Below are 13,048 nucleotides of genomic sequence, written 5' to 3' on the forward strand. Positions count from 1 at the left end.
TGCAGCTTTCACTCCGTACGTCTTGAACAACTTTGGTGTGCCAGATGTACTGTATGAGGCCCATAGAACATGAAGTTAAAGGAAATATGGCTGCTGCTCTCATGGAACTAACTCCCAATGAAAGAAAAAACCACGTGGGAGTGGCAAGGACCACACTGATAGGTTTTCTAATTGTTACTCACTACATGATGATGCCAGTGACCTCAAAAGACGTCCTCAAAGAGGTGGTCGTTAGATTCAGCAGGACCAAGAAGATGACAAGGGGAAAAAGAGGAATGAGACTGACTGGGCAAACAGTGAGAAGTGCCCACTCCCACCCGCCTCAGAGGGCTTGAGACAAGAAACGGCTTGCAGAACGTGAAGAACAAGAGAGACAGTACAGGTAGGGAAATGGAGTCTGTGGATAAAGACAAAAGTCTTTATAAGCAAAGAAACATGACCCTCATCCTCTGGAGGACAAAGAGCTGCTAACAGACTCTCAAGTAGCCAGATGGGGTAAGATTTTGAAAATAGTGAGGAAGGATGAGTTAAAAGATGAGAAAGCTTAGTAGGAAGAACAGAGTGAGAAGTGTAATGTATCTAGCCAAACATGCAGGCCTGGAGCTTCACACTAGATCAGTCACAGGGAGGAGGGTTGCGGCCTGAATCTGGCTGAGCTCACACCGTTGAGAGCGTATGACAAGGAGAGCAGAGGACAAATGTTGTCTCCTTAGGGGGTTGCCCACATGGAAATAACAAGCATATTTAATGAAAATTACAGGAAGCCATTGTTTGGACCAGATCCGACAGACAAGACTAAAAAAAATCAATGTGGAGTCACTCATGCTAAAATCCACTTACCAGACTGAAGCTAGGCTGTTTGGTGACCCTCCTCTGAAAAAGCTTGGAGTGATTGCAGTCTGGTTTCCCATACCGGTTGTTTCAGCCAGACTCAGATAACAGATAACAGAGTCTCCTCTGCTCCGATCTTACAAAGATAACCTGAAGCAACCTACTGTTCACCAGGTTTTCTCCTGGACTGACTTCCTGTCCTTACCTTGCAAGGACAGTAACATTGATAAGACAAGCCTGGTTCTTGTTTTGTTTTGTTTTTAGTTTTTAGTTTTTTTGAGACAAGGTTTCTCTGTATAGCCCTGGCTGTCCTGGAACTCACTCTGTTGACCAGGCTGGCCTCAAACTCAGAAATCTGCCTACCTCTGCCTCCCAAATGCTGGGATTATAGGCGTGTACCACCACTGCCCAGCACAAGCCTGGTTCTTATTTTTAACTTTCTTCAGTCCTTTTCTGTCTATAAAACAACCCTCCTTGGCTTAGCTCTTTGGAACACTTTTTTTTTTTTATATTATGGACTTCTGAGTTGCCCCCATTCTGGCATCAAAAAGAGAGCCAATCAAAACCTATACACCTTCACAAAACTTCCAATGGATACCCAGCCACAAATAATAATAAAAATCGGACCAGCAAGATGCCTTAGTGGGCAAAGCATTTCCACACCACCCTGGCAAGCCGACTTCAATCCCCAGACCCCACGTGAAAAAGCTGGAAGAAGTGAGTGCATCTGAAATCCCAGGACTCCTAAAGTGAGAAGAAAGCTGGAGGCAGGAGAATGACGCAGATGCCCATGGACCAAATATCCTGGAAGATGAGCCTCAGCAGAAACAAAGAGACCTTGCCTCAAACATGAGGAGAGAACTGACTTCCTAAAGTTGCCCTCTGACCTCCCCATGTACTTTATGGCTTACGCATGCCTGCATATTCTCTCTCTCTCTCTCTCTCTCTCTCTCTCTCTCTCTCTCTCTCTCCCCCCACCCTCATTCTACACTCACACACATACGTCATACACCCTCCCACATGCAAACATACTAAAATAAAAGTAACTCTTAAATACATTGTTGTAATTCTGCCCTTTAACAAGAAGAAAAGGAAAATGCTGACAAGTAGCCCTGTAAGCAGGAGAGGGTCAGAAAGACAAAAAAGCTGTATGTAGCAGAAGGTGACCCTCCCACTCCAGGAGCATTGGGTGTCAACTATATCGTACCCCTTAGAGGTGTCAAACAAGACAAAACCAGTCCCTGCCACCTCTCTTAAATTCATCTTGTGCATTAACTGGTTTAAACTTCCAAGGTAGGTTCTCTTGTTCTCCTGAGGTTGCAGAAGAGGAAACTGAGGCGTGAGGTAACCTCACAACTTGCAGAAATATGAAACAGAATTGGACCCCAGGAGAGACTAACTTCATAGCCTTGTGCTCAGTTACTGTAATCCTGGGCAAACAGGCTAGTTGGGGTATGGGGTGTTTTAACTTCTGAGCCTCCTGCCTTAGCTTCTCAGTGTTCATTTAGCAGGTATGAGCAGCGGTGCCTGTTTTTATGCCCTGCGGAGTGGGATCAAATCCCCAAGACTTTGAGCATGCTAGACAATCACTCTACCATCCTAGTATTCCCCCAGCCCAAGGTGGAGGTTTGAGGTGAGCATACACACCTGCTCTCACACGCCACACTGAGCTTGTGGGGACAGAATTTCTACCACAAGGGATTGAACTCTAGGGCAAAAATTGAAAAGGGAGGCCCAAGAATCTAGCACGAGCAAGGCCCTAACTTCCATCCTTAGCACTGACTCCCACCAGACACCTAATATCACAAAGCCTAGAATACTCTATGTCCAGGCTAAGGGGTACGTGTCTCTAACACCGTGCTCAAAGAGTTTAAGGAAGGAGGATTGTGAATTTTAAGCAAACCTGTATTATTTAGTAAGACCCTGTCTCTGGAAAATACAAATAACCCTGTAGTCTCTCTCTGTCTCTCTGTCTCTGTCTCTCTCTGTCTCTCTCTGTCTCTGTCTCTGTCTCTCTCTCTCTCTCTCTCTCTTTCTCTCTCCCCCCCCATTTACTCCTGCTAAGGCAGGAGTAAAACAGTAACACACACACACAACACACACAGTGTCATGATAATGAGAAGTTGATCATTCCTGAGAGCTGCCAATATTCATTTCTTATTATTTATTTGTTTGGTTTTGAGATAAGGCCTTTCTGTGTGTCCCTGGCTGACCTAGAACTCCCTATGAAGACACTGGCCTTGAACTCACAGAGGTCTGCCTCCCTAGTGCTAAGATTAAAGGGACCCAGCACTGAATCCCACATACTGCTCAGAAAGTCCTTTCTTTCCTTCCTTCTTTCCTTTTCCTTCCTCCTTCTTCCCTCCTTCCCTCCCTTCCTCCCTCCACCACTCTTCTCTCTCTCTCACTCTCTCTCTCTCTCTCTCTCTCTCTCTCTCTCTCTCTCTCTCTCTCTCTCTCTCTCTCTCTCAAGCTAGGCCTGGTAGTACAAGCCTATGATTCCAGCTACTTAGGAAGCTGAGACAGGATGACCACAAAATTAAGGCTGGTCTGTCTTACAGCCTAAACAATGTAGTTAACTGCTGTCTTAAATAATTTTTTGAAGGTTAAAAACAAGGCTGGGGCCTTATTTCAGTAGTGGAGCCTCTTGCCTGCCGTGAGCAGAGCCCTGGATTTGATCCCCAGCACTGGAGAAAAGTAAATAAACAACAGTAGCATCTCTCATCTAAACCCATGTTGCCTCCTGCAAAGAGAAGAGACATTCAGAGTTCATAAATCCCCTCAGAACACGGTTGGGATGCCTCTTAAGTCATACATTTTTCTTTGGCTTGCATGACAATTATCTGTAACCTTGTCATGGTCTCTCCACTAAATAATAATTCATTGAGGAAACGGCATTGTAATTCAACTGTGGCTCTCAGGAGAAGGCTTGCTCAAACAAAACCTGTGCACCTAATAGGCACCCCATGTTTGCAAAACTGAATTATTGACAACACATCTCAGTGCATTTTCTTTTGGGTTTTAAAATCCTGAGTTTCATCAGGATTTGCTTTGTTCCCAGGAAATCCAGTGCTGTCACCGTCATTATAATTGTGATAAATGTATACAATCAAAGTCTATGTTAATTACACAATAAACATCATGACCTCCTCGTCATTTTATATTTTCCTTCTTACCCAATAAAGAAGTCATGCTGCGGCTACAGGGGTTAGAAACACTTTATGTTAACACATCTGGCATGGTTGAGTGAATACAAGAAGTAGATATGTATTTATCTGAGAGTCTGGATCAACCAGGTTTCCTGATTGGTGGGAGCCAGGGAGACTCGGCTGCCTGCAGATCTTGAGCAGTTCCTAAACCTTGCACGTGAACAGTTCCCATTAGGTTCTATCTTTTACTCTTAATAGGTAGACGCTATTTCTACCAAGGAAAAGATTGTGTGCTCGAGCATAGACCATTCCCAGACGCAGACGCCCAGATCCTCACCTCACGGCTTGTCCCCAGGCTCCCAGAGGTTGAAGTGACTGGGGATGGGGTTATATATGGCTCTGGGGAAAAGAAGAAAGAGAATGGAGGAAAATGGGGGAAAGATGAGTAAACTTCCTGCTCTTTAAAAACAGGTCTGATGTTCTGCATTGGGTATGCAGAAGGTATCACCCATCCTAGGACATTTCTGGCAGCCTTCCCACCATGGATGCCTCTGCTGTTACCGTGGCTACGAGGATTGTTTATCTATCCTCTTATATCTTGATACAGGATCTTACTAGTCATCTTGAACTCACTTTGCAGCCCAGGCTGGTTTACAGCTAAAGATCCCCCTGCCTCAGCCTTCACCTAGAGTTCCTTACCAGTCATTGGCTCTCTTCTGAGAACTGAGCCCCCTGTGGGTATAAAAACAACTAAGAATTGGCTAAGTGCTTCTGACCTCTGCCTCAAATTGGAGGCAGAGGAGGGAGAGTGCCCCAGAGCTCCCTCCAGGCTCTACAGAGACACCAATAGTATTAACTCAGGAAAAGCAATTTCAGAACCTAAGGGATGGCTCCGCAGCCAAAGGCATCTGCCCCCAAAACCTGGCAACCTGGAAGTTGATCCTCTGAACTTGTATAAAGGTGAGAAGAGAAAACCAACTCCGTAAAGTTGTCCTCTGACCTCCACACACCCTCTCCTGAACCCTGTATATCATTTACAAACACACATGCATACATTTTAAAGGTTTTTTTTACATGCACACAATTCTAAAACTTTGATAGAGGCAATTCCATCCCTGTCAGGAGAGTGCTTGACTGTCATGTGTAAAACACTTGGTTTTATGCCCGTCATGGCATAAACACGGCATGGACCATAGGCACAGTCTTGCATTCCTAAGCATTAGAGAGATGACACAAAGGAAGGCAAAATCAGAAGTTCAAGTCCTTCTCTGCTAAAAAGTTCAAGGCCATCAGTGGATACACAAAACTGTCCAAAAGGAAAAACAAAGAAAGGGAAATTCCTGGCTAAGTACAATGTAGAATATCTGTAATCCCTGCCCTAAGGAAGTGTCACTGGGGAAATCAGGGCTCTCTCTTGGGTTCTTAGTCTTATTAATAAAAGAATTTTAAAATGAATATAAGTGGAAGGTCAAGGACAATCTTATTTGAGCTTAGAATGACAAAACAAACAAAACAACAAACAAACAAAACCACCCCAGGGTAAGCAAGCCGTAATATCAGCAGTCACCCAGAAGAGGAAAATGGAGAAGAGAAATTAGGCAGGTTAGGAAGTCAATCACACAGCAAAAAAGCATCCACAATGTAGAGAGAGGAGCAGTGGAGAAAGAGATCCAAAGTGTTATGGAAAGCATGACCAGAAAAGAGAGAAAGAAAGGAAGTCTTCCCTTAGTGGGCATTTACTGCTATGTCAGCAGAATTGTTGAATGTTTAAGGCCAGCCTGGGATACACAGCAAATACCAGGCCAGCCTGAACTTCATAGGACAAAAAAAAAGAAAGAAAGAAAAGAAAGAAAGAAAGAAAGAAAGAAAGAAAGAAAGAAAGAAAGAAAGAAAGAAAGGAAGGAAGAAAGGAAGAAAGGAAGAAAGGAAGAAAGGAAGAAAGGAAGAAAGGAAGAAAGGAAGAAAGGAAGAAAGGAAGAAAGAAAGAAAGAAAGAAAGAAAGAAAGAAAGAAGAAAGAGGCAAGGAAGCAATTCCTGGCTCAACTCATCATCATTATAGTAATAACATATAATAATGGTTATGTGTAATTCTTTGTGACATAATCACCAGAGAGGACCACCTATTACACTCACCTGCAGGACTTGTTAACATAAGTGGCTATTAACACAGCCACATTGGCATATAGCCCTGCTGGTGTTTCCTGAGTAATTATGAAGTTCCATGTTCGGATCCAGGTACCTGGACTATGAGAGTGCTCCCCAAACAGCTCTTATAGGCAGCTCTGTTGTTAGCCCCATGGTCAGTTTCCCCCTCCCCAAGGCGAGGAAGTCACTGGTTTACCTGTGGTCATGAGGTTAGGAAGTGGTAGAGCAGGCTTGGGACCCTGAAAGCCTACATAGCCTCTGTGTGGGCTGCCTGACACTGCACCGCGGTGCACTATGGTTTTATCCAGCGTAAGCTGGATCCAGCTTCATATATAACTGTTTAGAGTCAAAGGCAGAGTCCTTTAAAGCATCCTGCCTGTATTCTTCACAGCACTATATTTGCTTACGACGAAACAGTTATTTTTTAAAATTTGTGGCAAATGAAACAATCTAAACCTTGAAAGCGTGTTTGATGATTTGTGTCTTAGTTAGGGTTTACTGCTGTGAACAGACACCATGACCAAGGCAAGTCTTATAAAGCACAACATTTAATTGGGGCTGGCTTACAGGTTCAGAGGTTCAGTCCATTATCATCAAGGCGGGAGCATGGCAGCATCCAGGCAGGCATGGTACAGGAGGAGCTGAAAGTTCTACATCCTCATCTGAAGGCTGCTAGCAGAATACTGACTTCCAGGCAGTGATACACCTACTCCAACAAGGCCACACCTCCAAATAGTGCCATTCTCTGGGCCAAGCATATACAAACCATCACAATTTGTAAGCAAAGGTGTTTTTAATTTGTTTGTTTGTTTATTTGTTTGGAGACAGAGTATTGTTATGTTGCTGTGGCTGTCCTGGAATTTTATGTATAGCATAGGCTGGCCTCAAACTCACAGAGTTCCACCTCCCTCTCCCTCCCAGTGCTGAGGTGTGGGCCACCTCATACCCAGCTCTTTATTTATTTTTGGCTTTAGATAATTTTATTTTATGTGTATGAGTGGCTTTGTCTATGCACTGCATGTGTGCCCAATGCCTGTGGAAGTCAGGACAGGAAGTCAGAGCCCCTGGAATTGAAGTCACACATGGCTATGACCCCGCACCCCATGTGTATACTGGGGATCAGTCTGCTCCAAAAGCAGCAAATATTCTTAATCCGTGAGCCACCTCCCCAGCCTCCAAAACTGTTGTTGTTATTATTATGTTTTTAGTGTGTTACATTATGGGCAGAATCAGCACACAGGAGAAAGGGTTGATTTGGCTCACAGTTTGAAGGTACAGCCCATCACAGCCAGAAAGTCAAGGCAGAAGGACCTGGGAAGGTCGGTCACACTACATCATCAGTCAAGAAGCAATGAGATATAGAGGCTGGTGTTTGGTTTATTTTCTCTGTTTTACTCAGTCCAGGACCCCAGCCCACATCAGTTAAATCTCCCTAGAAACACCTTCATATACCTGCTTAGGGATTTGTCTCCTAGGTGATTTTTAAATCCTGTCAAATTTAAAATCAAGTTTAGCTATCCTGCTGTGATAATAACCTGGTACTGAGATCAAAACCAGAGACCTTCCAGGGCTTTTCTGTTTGGTTCGGCTTGGTTTTATGAGATAAGGTTTCTCTGTACCCTCGATGCCCTGGAACTTGAACTGTAGATCAGACTGGCCTCAAATTCATCGAGATCTGTCTGCTTCTGCTTCCTGAATACTGGCATCAAAGGTGTGTGCCACCACACCCAGCCCATGACAAAGTGTTTTGATGGCAGAGAATCACTTAAATTTTTCTAGTGGAAGGGAGAAGGGAGAAGTAGCTGCGGGATGGGAGGAACATGGATGGAATGAGACTGGCCAAGTGGTTGTTGAAGTTGTGTGTGAGGCCGAAGGGACACTATATTACCGTGTATGTTTACCTTTACTCAGAAATAAATGGTTTTGGGTTTTTTTTTTTTAAAGTTGTGGATATTGACCAAATGGAGAAAACCATGGAAACAACCAGGTATGGGCAGCTAAATCTATGCTTGACACTAAAGCCTCCTGGAATCCTCTGAGCCCAGAGTCTAACTAAAATCCTGACTAAATTTGAGACATTTGCCCTTGACACTCTCAGAGGTTACACTCAGCTCTGAGATTTTATTAGTCTTTGTCTAGGAGAAAATAGTTTAAGGGGAGAAGCGTTCACTAACTGTGTACTGACCAACTCTGTCTTAAAAGGAGTTTCAGACTTATCCAGGAAGGAAAGAAGGAAGGAAGGATGGGAGGAAGGAAGGAAGAAAGGAAGGAAGGAAGGAAGGAAGGAAGGAAGGAAGGAAGGAAGGAAAGAAGGAAGGAAGGAAGGATGGGAGGAAGGATGGGAGGAAGGAAGGAAGGAAGGAAGGAAGGAAGGAAGGAAGGAAAGAAAATGATCATGTTTTCTTCAGCAGCATATATACTACAATTGGAACAATACAAAGAAAATTAGCCTGGTCCATGAGCAAGCATGGCATGCAAATTTATCATGTTCCATATTTTTAAAGTATCTCTTTCCTGTCTGTACTTAGTGACCTAAGTAATAGATCACATAGACCAGTCATTAAAATAAAGCAAGCCTTTGTCTGCTCAGAAAAAGAAAAGAAACAATTATGGCAGAGTTGAAAATAAAGCAGTAATTAATTTTACACCCTCCTTCGTGAGTCACATATCGGCTTGGGTTGTGTGCTCACTCGTCTTCGAATACTGCCCTTGCCTGGTCTTTTTTCTAAATGCTATAATATACCATCTTTTCAGCTTGTCTATATACAAACATATACACATTATAGCGGAGGATTCACATATGAGAAGAACGTATTTCTTTTCTTCTGAGTTCCTGGGTAACCTCACATTCTAAAAGCTATCCATTTTCCTGCAAATTTTATTTTTCTTTACAACTGAATAATACCCCATTTTGTATATGTACCATATTTTCATTATCTGTTGAGCTGTTGATAGACATTGAGGTTGGCTCCATTTTCCTGTTGTCATCAATAGACAGGGATGTGCAAAGATCGCTATGGGCAGATATGGAGTTCTCTGATATATGCCCAGGAGCAAGAGAACTGGGTTCATATGGAAGGTTTTCCTTCCTTCTTTCTCTTCCCTCTCTCCCACCCTCCCTCTTTCCTTCCTTCCTTTCTTTCCTTCCTTCCTTCTGTGTATGTTGGATAACTCCATAAAAATGGAATTGAGAGTGAACACGTAAAACCCCAGGAAAGCTCTGTGGCTTCAGAATGGCCACTCTAACTACACGGAAGGTCACTGAGAGGCCCAGAGCCAGGGACTGAGTATGAGTTTGAGCGACTACTTTAGTCTAGCTGTCTGGTACTTTTATTTGTGAGTTTGTTATAAGAAAGTGATTTTGAAAGCAAAGAAGAGCTGTGGGAGCCACACTTTCCTCCATCCGTCCCTCTTCATGGCCGGACCACTGGCTGTCATTGCTTTGCTTTTGTAGCACAGACCATTGGACCTTGTTTAACTCCCTGCTATCCCTCAGTTTGCTCCTCTGTAAAATGGGGTAAGAATAGGATATTAACTACCTCCTAAGGCTATGATGGCAATCACATGAATGAATAAGTCATACAGAGTGCAGAGAGCTAGCTGTGTCCGGCGTATGCTAAGCACCCAGTCCGTGGCAGATACATCTTTTCCTAACTCCATTAAATAACCCTGAAAACTAATTGTGGCTCAGCGAGGGTAAGTGGTTTGGCCAAAGTCTATCTGTTTTAATAAACAGCTGTGCAGACATTTAAACGCAAGTTTCTGACCATAAATCCAGCCGTTTCTGCTCCAACTGTCCGCTGAGGGCATTGTTATGAAAAGCAGTAAAGGTTGACAGATAATGTTAGGCAGTGATCTAGGGGCATCTGGTAGCACCCAAAGAGTCCAACACCACCAAAAAATAAGTTAATGTTTGTTATTAACACAAAAAAACTTAGCCTGCATGGCAGACTGCAGCCCCAGGGTCATGGAGCCAGCCAGCCTCTCTGCCAGACAGCCTGGAGCCCGGCACCAAGCAGTTGGGGAGCACTGGGTGACTGGGAGGGAAATTACAGCAGTCAGCAGGAGCTAGCCCAGCTCAGGGACAGGGACTAGGGTGTTCTTTTGTTTGCACACTGAGAAGCTTTGTAACTGGGCACACTGGTTCCTTGGAACAATATCTTCCTTATGAATATAATACTGACCTCAGGCGAGCAGGTTTGGGGGTTTGTTTTTGGTTTTGCTGGTTTGTTTTTAGTGTAACTTCTCATGGCCAGAATCTCCTCTTCTCTGTAGCCTTCGTTCATCCTCTCGAGATTCATCTTATTACTAATTTTATAGGTTGTCTGTGCCTGGTAAGTAAGAATGACAGATGTCTAAGTCCAGTGGTTCCCACCCCATGGGTCACGACCCTCACAAGGGTCTCATATCAGATATTTACATTATGATTCATGACAGTAGCAAATTTACAGTTATGAAGTAACAACAGTATAATTTATGGTGGGGGGGTCATCACACGTGAGGAACTGTATTAAAGGGTCATAGCATTAGGAGGATGGAGAACCACTGGTCTCTGTGAAGATGTGTTATTAAAGGCAAAAAGGAGCTCACAGGCAAGTATGTGTGGGGTGATTTAAAGGGGTCAGAGGTTAAGTTGAACGATGCAGAGCTGCGGATGATTCAACGGGCTTTGACTGCGGCTAGGAGGAATCCCACAATTCTACGTGGTCATCAGAAGAAAACACGTCAAACACCATCGCTCCTCTTTGGCTGAGATGGTGGAACTGGGGAACGGAGAATGCATGGGGAGGTTCCTTTCTAGTGTGCACCTTGCCTTGAGTTTTCTCTGTACGTTACCGGATCGACTGCAGCTCTTCCTCCCTCAGTTTCCCGCGTGCTAGGTTTACAGGTGTGTATCTCATTTGCTTTTTAAATGCAGGGAACTGTCTTAGTTGAGATTTCTATTGCTGCAATAAATACCATGGTCGTAAGCAACTTGGGAAGCAAAGAGTTTGCTTTGCTTCAAAGATTATAGTCTATCTTCAAGCAAAGTCAGGGCAGGAACTCAAGGCAGAACCCAGAGGCAGAAACTGAAGCAGATGTCATAAGGAGCTCTGTTTACTGTGGCTGTTCAGCTTGTGTGTGTGTGTGTGTGTGTGTGTGTGTGTGTGTGTGTGTATTACGTATGTGTATAAATACATATACCACCCAGAACTACACATCTAGTGGTGGCTCCACCCACAGTGAGCTGGCCCCTCCCACATTAGTCATCCTTCAAGGCCAATCTGATGGAGGCAGTTCCTCCATTGTGATTTCTTCTTCCCAGATATGTGGAGATTTGTGTCAAGTTGACACAAAAACGAACCAGCCCAAAAATATTGCTGAGCCCTAAAGACAGGGTTAGGAGCTTCTAGGACCTGTTCGATGAATATGCCGTTGACTCATTTGGTCTACCCATCTCCTGCTTTCCCAACAAGAAGAGAATAAATTCTGTGCTGCATTGTGAGTCTGCACTGTGACCTCCTTTCCGTAACAGGGCCATTACAATAGGAGTTCATCAGAGCTCATCACTCTCTGTTAAATGAATGAAAGCGTACACGCTCGGGGGGGGGGGGGGTGGAGGGCCCGCGCGGGGGAGGGCCCGGTTCTTCTTCATGATACGTGCCCTGGTTAGAGCCACGACAGGGCAGAGCTTTACAGATGTACTCATGTAACGGTTCAAGGGCAGCACGCTGAAAGCAAATCAGAAACTTCTTCATGTTTTGTTCAAAGCCCACGAACACTTGGACATGTATTAAATGTTAATAAGCAGCTATCTGGGTCAGTGGGTTAAGTAATAACTGTAGAAGGAGGTGAGAGGTGAGGAAATACACGGAAATTACAGTCGAGGACGGCTTGGCTCACCAGAGCGAAACTTGTATAATAGCATGCCAGTGATTTAGCCAGGCTATCTCCTCCTTCCTCATGCAGCCAGCTCGGCACAGTGACAACCTTTTCTTTACAGGCAGCTGGAGAACCTGGTAAAATTTGGGAAATATTGAGAAGCATCCAAGTGGTTACATACAGGGTCACTATCTTCTCCTTACAGACGAAAGGAGAGAAAAATCACTGTGTTTAGAGAAAATGCTTGGGAGCTGATTGTACTTTTTGGACCATTCTTTCTCTCCCTCTTGTATTTGACCTTTTTAATATTTTTTTCTCATGCTTTTATGAAGTCCAACAAAAGGAACAAGGGTTTTTGTGAGCATAAAATTGCTGCTCCTGAAAGCAATACGGATGAAGATGATGGTGGTGGTGGTGGTGTTGATGATGATGATAGTTACAGCTAATCTTCTTTGATTCAGATCACTTCTTAAACGTTAGAGGTTTGGGGGGTGGGCATTGTCAACTGGGAGACATTTGGCAAATACATCTGGAGCATTTTGAATTGTCAGGACTAGGAGAGAAAGGAACTGGGAGCTGATGCAGGCAGTGAGTGGGTGAGTCATAGTCACTTCCCCAAAGCATGGGACAGCCACCTGTATAGCAAATCCCCAAAAACGTTATTTTATTTATTTTTTATTTTTTATTTTTTATTTTTTTGGTTTTTCGAGACAGGGTTTCTCTGTGTAGCCCTAGCTGTCCTGGAACTCACTCGGTAGACCAGGCTGGCCTCGAACTCAGAAATCCACCTGCCTCTGCCTCCCAAATGCTGGGATTAAAGGCGTGCACCACCACTGCCCGGCAAAACATTATTTTCAAAGATGATGAAGCCTGTTGTTGATGAACTGTCTTTTCTCTGTCTGTTTCAATCTCTCTCTTTTTTTCTATCTCTCTCTCTTACACACACACACACAAGAACATGCACACCACGCATACACACACCATGCATACACACACATACACATGGATACCCCTACACATACACACATGCACACATACACACATGCACACATACACACATG

General features: G+C 44.1%; 1 non-coding gene across 1 annotated transcript; it reads left to right on the top strand.

Annotated features, from left to right (window-relative positions):
- The first annotated feature begins 8,520 nt into the window (after positions 1-8,520).
- On the top strand, positions 8,521-8,625 carry LOC114632310. Its single transcript, XR_003713073.1, has one exon. It is a non-coding gene; the product is annotated as a U6 spliceosomal RNA (small nuclear RNA).
- Positions 8,626-13,048: the final 4,423 nt, after the last annotated feature.

The sequence above is a fragment of the Grammomys surdaster genome, unplaced genomic scaffold (assembly GCF_004785775.1).
Source record: "Grammomys surdaster isolate TR1022 unplaced genomic scaffold, NIH_TR_1.0 372, whole genome shotgun sequence".
In the NCBI taxonomy this organism is placed as follows: Eukaryota; Metazoa; Chordata; class Mammalia; order Rodentia; family Muridae; genus Grammomys; species Grammomys surdaster.